Genomic DNA, 14,900 nt, shown 5'->3' with positions numbered 1-14,900 from the left:
AATAATTTCCCAGTTGGTCCCTACCCTTTTATGCACGTTATATTTTAGTCCTTCTGAGAAACGGTGCGTATAAGGACAGGGGGTATTTTCCTATTCGGTCTCTGTCCTTTTTAAACGCGTTACATTTTAATCCTTATTAGTCTATTTTTTATTATTTACAATTCATATTCCCTAATTTCATTTAAATTTCAATTAAATCCTCTGTTTATTTAATTTCAACCTTTCTACAAATTATTTTATTATTATTTATTTATTTATTTATTTATTACTTTTTATTTTTTTTACGCTTAAAATTTAAATTGTTCATACTCTTTTATTTGTGCATTTTTTATGGTCGTTATTGTAGTAGCCCATTTCTGCCCGGGCTTTAAAACCAAGAATAAAAAATAAATAAATAAATGTTTATTTATTATAGTCCATGTACAAAGCCCAAATTTCATTTACAGCTCATTACAATTTATTGACCCAATTAGCTTAAACCCAACAGACCCGTTACTACCCAAAACCCGGTTACACCCAAGCCCGAATACCCGAGCCAGACCCAAACTAGTGAGGCCCAGTGCCTAAACTAAATTTGGAAACCCTAGGGTTTCCATAAGCTTCACACCGCAATCAGTCCAAGAGTCACGCCCCTTCGACTCGTGTCCGTTCGTCTCGCAGTGACCCGAATCAACGTCATGACTTCGGCCTCGTATCACGCCGTGATCAACGGCCAAATCAACGCTGGTGGTCTCCTTTCCTCGATTGCCTGTAAAAAGAGAAAGAAAATACAACAGAAAAGGAAAACGGATAGGGAAAAGAAATCAAAGATTTCTTTCTAAATGTAAACAGTTCATAGAAGGCTATAAAAGCCTCTTTACAAATCTGTACAAAGGACCGGATTTTTACAGAATAAAAAGATACTTACACATATTCATAAAAGAGAAGTTCAAGTAGTTTCTTTTAAAAAGGTGATTCGAGTTTTTTTTTATTTCTGTTATTTATTCAACGAGTATACAAATCGATCTATTGCAAAAACTTATACTATTATGAAAAAGGAAGAGGTTACCTGCGATTTTCTTGAAAGAATGAGGTTTTTTTAACCCTTCAACCACCGTGTGTGGTGGCGCGTGAGCGCATAAAAAGACCGGGAACGGAGGCTCGACAGAACCCTAAGCCGGACCCCAGATCCTCTTTCAGAGGATTTCTTTCCTTTTTTTTTTTAAAACCTGGCTAAAATGATTTTAAAAGATGAAATCGGGGTTTATATAACCCTACCAAAACGGTGTTGTTTTGCTTAATTCAATAAGCACTAAAACGGCACTGTATTATGCAGAGGATCCTCGTGTTTTCATAAAGTGGGTTAATTGCCCAATTGGTCCTCTCGCAATTTTAATCTTTATAATTTCATTTTATTTATTTTTTAATTTAGCCCTAGTATTTTAATTGTGATTCAATTTGGTCCTCACAGTGGCTTTAAAACTGAATTCGTGGAAACGATGTCGTTTTGGGATTAGGGTAAATTGCCCAATGAGTCCTTCGGTTTTAATGCGTTTTTAAATAGGCCTAATTTTTTCTTTTACTTTTTAATTTTGCTCAAAATTTTTAATTCCTTTTAATTTTAGTCCCTTACACTTATAAATTTATTTATTTTGAATTTTATTATTTATTTAATATATATTATTATTTTATATTAAAATTGTATGTTATATTATTATTAAATATGGAAAATCCATTATATTATATATTATTATATTATTTTATATGGCATATGTATTATTTATATTGTATTAATTAAAATATTTTTAAAAACATATGTATTATATATATATTTTTAAAATGTTAATTATGTATAAAATAATAATTTTTTATTTATGTATATTATATTATTATATATGTTTCTTATAAATCTTATATACATTTTATATATTTCACTATATTTATATATTATTTGTTTTCATATTATTTTATTACATATTATATTTTACTCCATATGATATTTTTTATATATTATATACATTTTATCATATATATTTTAATTTTATTTATCATATGATTTATATTGTTTGTAAATTATATTATACACTATATATTTTATCATATTTCTTTACATTATTTTTATTTTATTATAAAATATACACTATTTTTATTATTTATTAATTATGTATATTCTTAAATTATTTTTACAAGTATAATAGCAATATTTAGTACATTATTTTTCTTACATATTAAGTTATTATATTTTATAAGTATAATCTATATATGTATATATTGTTTTAAAAAAAAGGGTTCTTTTTATTATCCTTATATTATTTAGTATATTTCTAAATAGCTTATTTTTATTCAACTTATATTTTATACATTTTAATTTGCTTAGTTTTTGGTTTTCTTTCGTTGCTTAATAGGTTAAATCTTACATATCATTTGTTTTATCTTTAATTGAATATTTTATATTGTTATTTTAAGAGTATATTTGCATGAAATATTATTATGTATGTTTAATTTGAATTGATTTATTTTGCCATTTTTGTATGTTGCATGTAACGATAATGCATGTATATATATGTCGATATGGCCATGCATAAGGTGATAACGTATATTGTGTAATTTATGTTATTATTTATTATTCTCTATACTATATTTGCATAAAATGATAAAGCATGCATTATGTAGCTAGGTTTATTTAATGTTAATTTTTTTAAAATACATCATCATTTTCAAAAACAAAAAATATCTCATTTCAAAAGGTTTTTTTTTTTAAAAGTAAGGCAATGTTTTGATATTTAGGAATTCGAGAAGTAGTGCCCTAACATGCTGGGTTGCGATTTCTCGTTTGTCTAAATATCTAAAATATCCTTCTAAACGAATTTTTTACAAATCACAAGATGATTTCAGTTACGAAAGTTTAAAGGTATCGTATCCAATCATGCTGGATGTGATGTTTGTACTCTTTTGAAGCAAATGAATCTTGATACTTTTAATTTAAAATATTACGGCTTTAAGGAAATCTCATTTCTAAATTCTTTCAAATTTCTGACATTAAGACAAAATTATTCAATTTGGTACAAATTCTGTGCGTTACGAGGGTGCTAATCCTTCCTCGAACGTAGCCGACTCCCGAACCTGCTTTCTTGTAATTTTGTAGACCAAAACATTTTATACAGTGATCCAATCACACTTTAAAAGATTGGTGGCGACTCCCGTTTTTGTTTTTCAAAAGTTGATCCCCGTTTTTCAAACATCCCTTTAAAAAATGGTTTCGACAGCTTGGCGACTCCGCTGGGGACTTTAGAGAGTCGAGCCAAGAAATTGAATATTTTATGTCTTAGTGTTGGAAGTTTGGAAAATTTAAAAATTTGATCATGTTTTACATGTGTTTGCTGCATATGTTTGTTATCTTATTGCTGTACATTGCATTTGCATGACCGTTGTGGTCACACCTTTAAGTGGGAGTGAGAAGCTACGCTTTCGTGAGGTTTTCACCTTCGTATGAGCTAGTGGATTGCTTCCGGGATACTGTACCTATGTCTTCGTGAGATTTTCATCTCCGCATGGCCATAGGGAAATGTGTCCCCCTGAACTGAACTTGGTCTATATGAGCCTATAATGGGTGAGGACCGAGGAATCTGCCGGTTCAGGTACCCTTGCTTTAGAACTAAAACTCATATAATGAACTTTAAGAGCTCACCCTAGGAAAGATAGTGATAGCCTTTAGTAAGATACCCTTATAAGTACTTGTTTATCATTTTTTTATATGATACTGACCTATCTTTATTTTGCTGTCATTGCATGTCATTTGGCATTTAAAGGTGTTGATTCAAGGCTCGATTTCTAGATTAGAAAGTTTTGTAATGAGGAACGAATACCTTAATAAAGTGGAGGACAATGCTTCTGTCTGTACCTAGTCAGAGAAAACCCAGTTAGAGAAAGGAGATAGTGTCACCAAATGGTATGCGTCGGAGTTATGGGACTTCACCCGTGTTAATTCGACGCAGAATGAGTTGTAAGAGTTGAGGAACATTTAGGCCCAATAGGATGACGAGGCTAAGCAGCTCTTCTATCAGAATTACGGAGATCTTCCCTATCTGCTAGACGTTAAAGTAGATAGGCATTTGTTGCGAACCATGGTACAGTTCTGGAACCCTGCTTATAGTTGCTTTACATTTGGTGATGTTGACCTGGTACCTACTTTGGATGAGTATACAAATTTACTATGTTGCCCAAGGATTCAAGGTTACAAGGCTTATGTTAGGCTTGCTAGCTTTCCAACTTTTACGAAAAAGTTGGTAATGATTACTGGGATAAGTGAGCAGTGGGCTTTAGCTTGTGTGCAGCAAAAGGGTGACAGTAAGTGCATTCCATGGGCTATTTTGAGGGATTTGATATCGACGCATCCAGATGTGAAGAAAAGGGTCGACGTCCTGGCTTTGAGTATTTACGGCATGGTGATTTTCCCAAAGGCGTTGGGGCATATAGATGAGGTGGTTGCGGACTTATTCGATCGACTTGGTAAACAGAACACACCTGTGCCCGCAATTCTAGCTGAGACGATAAGATCCTTGAGCGCATGTCGAAGAGCTGGTGAAGGAAGGTTTATTGGATGTGCACAGTTTCTGTTGGTTTGGTTTTATAGCCACTTCTGGAAACTTGATAAGGTTCCTTGCCGAGTTTTCTTTGAGGGTTATTCTCCCTTAAGGGAAGCAGTGGACATGCCTAAGAAAGATGACATTTCAGAAGAGAGGTGGATAGATATTCTGCAAAACCTTCGAGAGGAAGATGCTATGTGGAAGGCTCCTTGGTTGGTTCCTAGTGAAGTCCTTTACCGATGTGGCAGTTTTGATTGGGTCCCTTTGTCAGGAATTTGGGGAGTTGTTGGATGTACACCGTTGCATGTTCTAAGGCAGTATCGAGTGAGGCAGTTTATACCAGCTATACAGGGTTTAGCTCAGAGCGATTTCTCTTATAAGGGAGATCACTATAAGAAGAGGATGCGAGAAATTTCTGAGGCTTGGAAGAAGCCTTTATGTATGAAGACCTTAGCTGAGGGCTCGATGTCAACCCTTAAGTATAAAGGGTGGTTCAGTAGGAGAATCAATGATAATGTCCCTAGGCCAACCTTGGGAGTGGCTCGGTCATTAGAGGAGAGCTTACAAGTGATTCCATCAGAGTTGGAAGTTATGAAACAAGAGTTTAAAAAAAGAATTCAGAGCTTGAAAAAAGGATAGAGAAGCTCGAAGAGGAAAAAATGTGTTTAAGTCTCGATGTCAATGTTCAAAAGATGGAAGTCGAAAAGATGAAAAAGGAAAAGAGGAATATCGAGATGACTTGAAGACACATTACAAAAAAGCCCAAGTAACGTTGAAAAGGGTTGGATTAGGGAGATCTTCAGAGTAGTGGCAACATGAGATCCAAGAGGAAAGAGCCAAGGCCGAGTATTGGGAGAAAAAGTTCCAAGAGATGTAGTCATATAATCAGGCCCTAGAAAAAGAAAATCAAGGATTAAAGGTTAAAGTGACAAAGCTTGGACGATCTCTTCATCATCATCAAAGTCGTAATTCCGCAACTGAGTTAAAAGAAGGTCTAAACAAGATCGAGGAAATGAAGCACAATATTGAAGGGTTAGAGGCAGCACTACAAGACTGTGAGCTACGAATTGAGCAGCTCGAGGCGAGAGAGGAACAGTGGAAGGGAGAACTTCACCATCTTAGGGATTAAGTGAGAGATAGAGATCATGTCATGGAACAGACCCTAGTTCAGATTCGAGAGGTTGCTGAATACCTACAAGATTTGGCAATACAAGCCAGAACGCTGAGTATAATGTATAAGTCATCGTCAGACAAAGGACGAGAGTTAGCATTATTATTGGATAGGGTTAAGACTCTAGGCCTACGGGCGAAAGTGTATTTGTAATCCGTTTTATGAAAAGATTTTTGTTCCTTAAATAACATTTTCTAAAATAAAACTGAATCTGAATCGACATCTTTTTGCATTCACGCATCTCATCACATCATATGCATTCAAGTTTATAGAAAGACCCTAATTAGTTAAAATTATTAGGGAGAAAGAGAGTGAGAGAAAGGAAATCTGGAAGCAACACATCCTTACAGTACACGCGCTAAGTCGAAGAATATGGACCAAAGATTTGAACAGCTATAGAAGGACATGCAAGACCAATTGCAAGAGCAAATGGCAAAAATGCAAAATGATATGAGGGAGCAAATAATGGAGGCTCAAAGAGCATGATGGCTGAGACGGCTCAACTACTAAGAGCTACTGACAAGGGAAAGGCTCCCATGGCAATCACTGAAGAGGATAACGAGGGTCATCCTCCTGGTTTCATTCCACCTCACGTGCCTACACAAATCGAGGCACTTCCTAGGAGGTCATCTGTCACAATAAGTCCTCCACAAGGTCAAGTAGATACTGGGATACCCATAAACTTCCCAACTGGCTCAGGATTCAATTTGGGCGACAATCCTGCAAATCCTGTCATTCCTAACTTAGACATAGCTGAAAAAGATGATTTAAGAACTGAGGCTGCAAGACATTTGGAAGAATGCTGCAAATGGTTGGAGGAAAAATTCAAGGCTTTAGAGAGTGTTGATGGGCATCACGGAGTTGATGCCAAAGATCTAAGCTTGGTCCCAGACTTGGTGCTTCCTCACAAATTCAAGATGCCGGAGTTCGAGAAGTACAATGGTACTACTTGCCTAGAGGCCCACATCACGATGTTCTATAGAAAGATGACCGGGTACGTAAACAATGATCAGCTGTTAATCCATTGTTTCTAAGACAGTTTAGTGGGAGTGGCAGCCAGGTGGTACAATCAGTTAAGCTGGGCTAGAATAAATTCATGGAGGGATTTTGCGCAAGCCTTCATGCAGCAATACAATCATGTGACTGACATGACTCCTGATAGGATCACTCTGCAAAACATAGAGAAGAAGCCTAATGAGAATTTTAGGCAATATGCGCAGATGTGGAGAGAGGTGGCAATGCAGGTTCAACCACCACTGCTGGAGAAGGAGACCACCATGTTATTCATCAACACTCTGAAAGCTCCATTCATTACTCACATGATTGGAAGCACTACCAAAAGTTTTGCGGACATAGTCATGGCGGGAGAGATGATTGAGAATGCCATAAGAGGTGGCAAAATTGAAGGTGAAACGACCAAAAGATCGGCCCCAAGAAGAAAGGATAATGAAGTGAATAACACAAGCACTTTCAATACAAGGGCAATCACAGTTGGTCAACCAAAAATAGCTGCGGTCGAGCAACAGAGTTCTCAAAGGAAGGAGTCGAATGCAAGGCAAAATTCTGAAAAGATACAATTTACACCTATCCCCGTGACGTATCGTGAGCTTTATCAAAGCTTATACGATGCGCATGCTATTGCTCCTTTCCACTTGAAACCACTACAGCCTCTATATCCTAAATGGGATGATGCAAATGCTAGATGTGAGTATCACGCTGGAATATCGGGGCACTCGATTGAAAATTTTACCGGATTCAAGAAGGCCATAGAGAGGTTGATCAAGATAGGGGTTATGAAATTTGATAGTACCCCAAATACTGAAAACCCTTTGCCAAATCATGGCGATCAATGAGTGAATACCACTGGCGAAGCTAGTGAGAGAAGAATGAAAGAAAATGTTGCTGAGGTGAGAATGCCTATGAAGGCGATTTGGGAAGAGATGATGAAGAGAGGGATGATAACCTCTAATGGTGAAAGAAAAAGAACGAGGAACTACTGTGAGTTCCATAGAGAGGAGGGTCATGAGACCCAAAATTGTAAAGAATTTAGAGCTTTGGTGCAAGGCTTTATAGATAACAAAGAGCTACAAATTTTTAAAGGTAGCTTTTATAAAAAAGAAATATATGTGCTGGAGGATGAACAGCAAAGAATTAGTCGGCCAAGGATTATTATTTCCTTGCAGGGGAATAATGAAGTAGGGGCACAAACAGTGCCTAAGGTCATAATCCATAAACCTGTATCCTTTTCTTATAAGGATAACAAGAGGGTACCATAGAGTTATAACTGTCAAATGTCAATGCCGAAAAAGGAGGATATAGCCAGCACGTCTAAAGATATATAAGTTGAGGGTTCCCATAGACGGAATGAGAAGTGATATGATACGATGGGCGTCAGAAGCAGTCCACAAAAGCAAAGGGTATTAGTACGGAGAATGAGAAAAGGGAAAAAATGCTTGTCAAAGAGCCAGTAAAAAAAGAGGAGGCTAAGGAATTTCTAAAGTTCCTTAAACATAGCGCGTATAGGGTGGTCGAGCAGTTACGTAAGCAACCGGCTCGCATATCAGTATTGGCTCTACTTTTGAGTTCTGAGGTGCATAGGGAGGCATTGATGAAGGTGCTTAACGAAACATATGTCACCCATGACATATCCGTTAATAAACTGGACCGATTGGTGAACAACATTAGCACGGATAATTTCATCTACTTTAATGATGATGAAATCCCACCGGGGGGCAGAAGGTCAACTAAGGCTTTGCACATTACCACTCGATGCAAAGGGTACACACTCCCAAGCGTACTCGTTGATAATGGATCGGCTTTGAATATTTTACTGTTGTCTGCATTGAATAGATTACCTATTGACGATTCTCACATGAAGACATGTCAAAATGTGGTAAGAGCCTTCAACGGTACAAAAAGGAAGGTGATGAGAAGGATTGATATCCCTTTGAAAATCGAGCCGAATATATACGAAGTAGATTTCTTGGTGATAGACATCAAACCATCTTACAATTACTTATTGGGCAGGCCATGGATACATTCAGCAGGAGCGGTACCCTCATCGTTACACCAGAAACTGAAGTTAGTGACGGATGGATGGTTAGTAACTATCAATGCAGAGGAGGATATTATAGCCGGAGTTACTAGCAAGGCCCTTTATGTCGAGACAAACGAAGAATCTATTGAGTGTTCCTTTCGCTCTTTAGAATTCGTAAATGCAACCTTCATTTCAGAAGGGAGTGAGCTACTGGTGCCCAATATAGCAAGAGCTACGAGGATGGCTCTACAAATGATGGCGGGAAAGAAAGCCTTACCAAGAAAAGGGTTAGGAAAATACCTACAAAGAGGGACTCAAATCCCAAAACTTAAAGAGAAGAGAGATCGCTTTGGTCTAGGTTTCAAACCAGATTATAAGCAAAAGAAGAAGGAAATTGAGAAGCGCCAAGAGGGGAGAAAGGCACGCCTTAATAGAAGAGAAGTGGAGTGGGAGCCGATGATATTCCCTCCAATATCCCAAACCTTCATATCGAGAAGGTTACTCATAGATGGAAGTCATCAAGTTAATGTTATACAAGACGAAGGATTAAAGTAAGGGAACCTTGAAGGCATTCGTCCTTATCAACCGGGAAGCTCTCTGAACAATTGGACTGCGGAGGAACTTCCTGTAGCCTTTAGGAATTTTTCAGAGTAATTTTCGAAACATTATTGTTACTCTAGGGCCTAGGAGTAATAGGATTACCTTTGTGAAATAGGCTTATGATCATCTATCATCTTTTAATAAAACATAACTTTTATCAATTTCAATGAGTATGGTTTCATTTTTTATCAACCAATATTCCTTTAAAATTTGGTAATTCTTCTTCTTTCATTTATAGCACATAAATAATTATTCTTCAATTCATTCATTCTTTGTATATTCTTCTCAGATCCCTAGATATCAATGACATGAGTACCGATATTACAAATCTTGATTTCTCTCGCGAGCAAGACATGTGTTTAGAGGAATCTCAAGATTTTGAAGATGTCCAGGATTGTGATGTGTCTTTAGATCTTTTGAGGATGGTAAAACAGGAGGAGAAACAAATCACGCCCCATGCGAAAGAGGCAATAGAAAATGTAGCCCTAGAAGAGGGGAAAGAAGTGAAAATTGGCACGCATATTACCGAAGACACAAGGCAAGGACTGATTGAGTTGCTACGTGAGTTCAAGGATATTTTTGCATGGTTCTATCAGGATATGCCAGGGTTAAATACCGATATTGTGGTGCACGGTCTCCCAATAAGACAAGATTGTAAGCCAGTACAACAGAAGTTGCGAAGAATGAGGCCAGATATAGTATTGAAAATAAAGGACGAAGTCAAGAAACAGTTCGATGCAGGTTTCTTACAAGAGGTGAAGTACTCTGAATGGGTAGCTAACACTGTACCAGTTCCTAAGAAAGATGGAAAAGTACGAATGTGTGTTGATTACAGAGATCTGAACAAAGCTAGGCCAAAAGATAATTTCCCTCTACCACACATAGACACTTTGGTAGACAACACAGCGGGATATTCGTTGTTCTCCTTCATGGATGGTTTCTCGAGGTACAATCAGATAAAGATGCATCCTGAAGACATGGACAAAACCACCTTTATAACATTGTGGGGTACCTTCTGTTACAAGGTAATGCCTTTTGGGTTGAAGAATGCAGGGGCAACATACCAGAGGGCTATGGTAACCTTGTTTCACGATATGATGCACAAAGAAGTTGAAGTGTATGTCGATGACATGATTGCCAAGTCTCGAACAGAGGAGGAACATATTGAAGTTTTAAGGAAACTGTTCTTGAGATTAAGGAAGTTTCAGTTAAAACTTAATCTGGCAAAATGCACCTTTAGAGCCAGGTCAGGGAAGTTATTGGGCTTTGTAGTCAGCGAAAAGGGAATAGAAGTTGACTCAGACAAAGTTAGAGCCATACGAGATTTGCTTCCATCACGTACTCAGAAGGAAGTTCGAGGTTTCCTTGGAAGGTTGAATTATATTGCTCGGTTTATTTCACAATTAACTGAGAAATGTGATCCTATATTTGCCTCCTTAGAAAACACAACCAAGGTACTTGGAATGAGGAATGCCAGAATGCCTTTGATAAAGTCAAGCAATACTTGCTAAACGCTCCAGTATTATCCCTATCTAGTCCGGATAAACTATTAATTCTGTACTTATCAGTGTTTAGTAATTCTATGGGATGTGTGTTTGGTCAACATGACGAATCGGGAAGAAAAGAGAAGGCAATATACTATCTCAGTAAGAAATTCACAGAGTGTGAGATGAGATATTCGCCAATTGAGAAATTGTGCTGTGCTTTAATTTGGATGACTCGAAGGTTGAGGCAATATATGTTGTATCATACTACTTGGCTTATTTCAAAACTTGATCCTCTGAAGTATATGATGGAATCAACAGCTTTCAATGGAAGAATGGCGAGGTGGCAATTTCTGCTTTCAGAGTTTGACATAGTTTATGTGAGCCAGAAGGCTATAAAAGGAAGTGGGATAGCGAAATTTCTGGCTAGTAGAGCTCTAGAAGACTATGAGCCATTGAATTTTGATTTCCCAAATGAGGAGTTGATGTGTGTAGCAGCTACAGAGGATTATCCTTGGAAGTTGAGCTTTGATGGGGTATCCAATGAAGTGGGAAATGAAATTGGGGCAGTCCTCATATCCCCAAATGGTGATTATTATCCATTCACATGCAAGTTGGATTTTGATTGCACAAACAATATGGCTGAGTATGAAGTATGCATCATGGGACTCCGAGCGGTTATAGAGCTAGGAATAAGAACTTTGGAGGTATATGGTGACTCCGCGTTGGTAATTTATCAGCTTAGAAGTGAATGGGAGACAAGGGATCCTAAATTGATCAATTATCGAAAGATAGTTTTGGGGTTACTTAAGGAGTTTGATGACATCACTTTCAACTATATCCCACGAGACGAAAACCAGATGGCAGATGCTCTAGCAACCTTGTCTTCAATGATTAAAGTGAATAAAGAGAAGGAGATGAGGCCTATTCAGATGAGTATTTTTGAGGCTTCAACTCACTGTTGTAATATTTAGGAAGAAGAAAAGAATGATAACCCTTGGTATCAGGATATATTGTGATATGTAAGAGATCGTAAATATCCAGAACAGTCAACTGAAAATGATAAGCGAACTTTAAGGAGATTAGCCTGTGATTACGTTTTGGATGGGGACATCTTGTACAAAAGAAGAAAGGACCAAGTGCTATTGAGATGTGTTGACGCCGTGGAAGCTAAGTTAATCTTAGAAGAAGTTCACGAGGGTGTCTGTGGAACACACGCTAATGGTTTCACGATGGCTAGACAAATCATGAGGTTTGGATATTATTGGTTTACTTTGGAAGGGGATTGTATCAACTACGCCAAAAAATGCCATAAATGTCAGATTTATGGAGACAAGATTCATGTACCACCTTTACCTCTACACGTTATGACTTCTTCATGGCCTTTTTCCATGTGGGGCATGGATGTCATTGGGCCAATATCACCAAAAGCTTCAAATGGGTATCGCTTTATTTTTGTGGTCATTGATTACTTCACGAAGTGGGTAGAGGCTGCTTCTTATGCAAATGTTACTAAGTCGGCTGTAAGTCATTTCTTGAAGAAAGAGATCATTTGTCAGTATGGGATGCCTGAGAGGATCGTATCAGTCAATGCATTGAACTTGAATAACAAAATGATAGTAGAAGTTTGTAGTCAATTCAAGATTAAGCATCATAATTCATCTCCATATCGCCCAAAGATGAATGGGGAAGTGGAAGTTGCTAATAAAAATATCAAGAAGATAGTGGGGAAAATGACTGAAACTTACAGAGATTGGCATGAGAAGTTACCGTTTGCACTCTTAGCCTATCGAATGTCTGTCAGAACCTCTACTGGGGCAACTCCTTTCTCGTTAGTTTATGGGATGGAGGCAGTATTACCCATTGAAGTTGAAATACCTTATCTTCGAATTTTGTCAGAGATAAAGCTGGATGAGGCAGAGTGGATTCAATCGCGGTATGACCAGTTGAACTTGATCGAAGAAAAGAGGCTAAAAGCTATTCGCCATGGTCAGATGTATCAGAAGTGAATGATGCGAGCTTACGACAAGAAGGTTCGTCCAAGAGAGTTCCATGAGGGGGACCTTGTGCTAAAAAAGATTCTTCCCAATCAAAAGGACTTTAGAGGAAAATGGATGTCAAATTGGGAAGGGCCGTATGTCGTGAAGAAGGCTTTCTCTGAAGGTGCATTAATTTTGACAGAAATGGATGGGAAGAGTTTACCCAATCCAGTGAATTTAGACTCAGTCAAAAAGTACTTTGTCTAAAAGAGAGGAGAATCCAAGGTGAAAACCCACAAAGGGCGTCTTGAGTTTTCAAAAAAAAAATAGAGAGGCCAAGGTGAAAACCCGCAAAGGGCGCCTTGTGACCAAAGGGGTTTTGAGTTGAAAACCCGAAAGGGCAGCTCAAATTTTGAAGAGCACACGGTAATCTTGCTATATCTGATTCAACGAAGAGTGAAGCGCGTTGCATATCGGGGCATCGACAAAGTACTTTGGGTCTTTTAAACAAATGTTGAACTCAAGAAAGTCTTCATAGAGCTGGCATATAAACGCTCAAGCGGCGATATCTAGGGCATCTAACTTTATCATGTTTGCTATCTTTAGATTCTTTTTCTTCTGAAAGATAGGCTTTCAGATTAATTTCCTTTGTATTTTTGACAAATTTATTCAAATCTAATTATTCTCAAGATTAAATTCATCTTCCATTATTCTTAAAGTATGTTGCATTAAAAAGATAATAGATGAACTAAATAATTTTTACAAATGAAGTTTTGCTCATTACTTTGGAAATTTCTAGATAATACAAGAAACTAAAACAGAACAATTGTTCAAAGAATTCACGTAAGTGAGGTTTGAAAGAACTCGAGGAAATTTTTTCTTTAGTCCAAAATGATGATTAGACAAATCAAATGATTCGATCCTAAGAGAGGATCATCTTATAGACATTTTTGATGGGTCATAACATTTGAAGAATGGTACAAACCCACAGGCTGAGTAGGAATGATACTTCGAGAGAAATAAGGATAAACTTCGACGAAAGAATGAGTGGTGACGTCTGGAATAGGGGTCATAATCATAAACATTTTGCATTATAACAGGTTTAATTAGGAGCATTTGACTCACTTCGATCATAGCATCCTAATCATTAGGCACGAACTCATACACATTTATACAGGTCATGTCCTTCAAGGGATAATGAAGATTAGTACGCCTTAACCCCCTAAGCAGTAGGGTAATAGGCTAAAGCATAGCAGATCTGACCTTCAAGTATTTACACTGAAGCAGATCCAAGATGATTTGGCATCTCTGTATTGTCAGAGAACAAATTGAAGAAATAGGTTTGGCATCTCTGTATTCGACAGGGAGCAGATCGAAGACATAGCTGATTTAGCTTTCACGTGTTTATGTTGAAGCAAATCTAAGATGATTTGGCATCTCTGTTGTCAGAGAGCAAATCAAAGATGACAGATTTGGCATCTCTGTTTTGTTAAAGAACAAATCGAAGATGATTTGGCATCCTTGTGTTTATGAGGAGCAGATCAAAGATATAGCAGATTTGGCTTTCACGCGTTTACGTTGAAGCAAATCTAAGATGATTTGGTGTCTCTGTATTGGCAGAGAACAGATCAAAGATAACAGATTTGGCGTCTCTATATTGTCGGAGAGCAGATCGAAGATAGCAGATTTGCCATCTCTGTATTGTTAGAGAGCAGATCTAAGATGATTTGGCATCTTCGTATTTGACGAGGAGCAAATCCAAGAAGCAGATTTGGCGTCTTTGTATTGTCAGAGAGCAGATCGAAGAAACAGATTTGGCGTCTCTGTATTGTCAGAGAGCAGATCGAAGAAGCAGATTTGGCATCTCTGTATTGTCAGAGAGCAGATCAAAGATAGCAGACTTGGCGTCTCTGTATGGACAGAGAACAAGTCGAGGATATCAACATGGCGTCCCTGAATTTGCAGTGAGTAGGTTGAAGATAGCAGATATTGCCTTCCTGAAGTTACAAGTAAAGCAAATTGAAGCTATCATATTTGTGGTCCAATACCTCTGAAGTGCAGATA

The 14,900-nt window shown here is 37.5% G+C and overlaps 1 long non-coding RNA gene across 1 annotated transcript; it reads right to left on the bottom strand.

Annotated features, from left to right (window-relative positions):
• Positions 1-387: 387 nt before the first annotated feature.
• Positions 388-1,208, bottom strand: LOC128283897 (uncharacterized). Its single transcript, XR_008274261.1, has 2 exons — positions 1,049-1,208; positions 388-748 (listed from the first exon to the last, which is right to left on the bottom strand). It is a non-coding gene; the product is annotated as an uncharacterized LOC128283897 (long non-coding RNA).
• Between the last annotated feature and the right edge of the window lie 13,692 nt (positions 1,209-14,900).

The sequence above is a fragment of the Gossypium arboreum genome, chromosome 2 (genome assembly GCF_025698485.1).
Source record: "Gossypium arboreum isolate Shixiya-1 chromosome 2, ASM2569848v2, whole genome shotgun sequence".
NCBI lineage: Eukaryota > Viridiplantae > Streptophyta > Magnoliopsida > Malvales > Malvaceae > Gossypium > Gossypium arboreum.
This window is presented reverse-complemented; position numbering and strand designations above follow the sequence as displayed.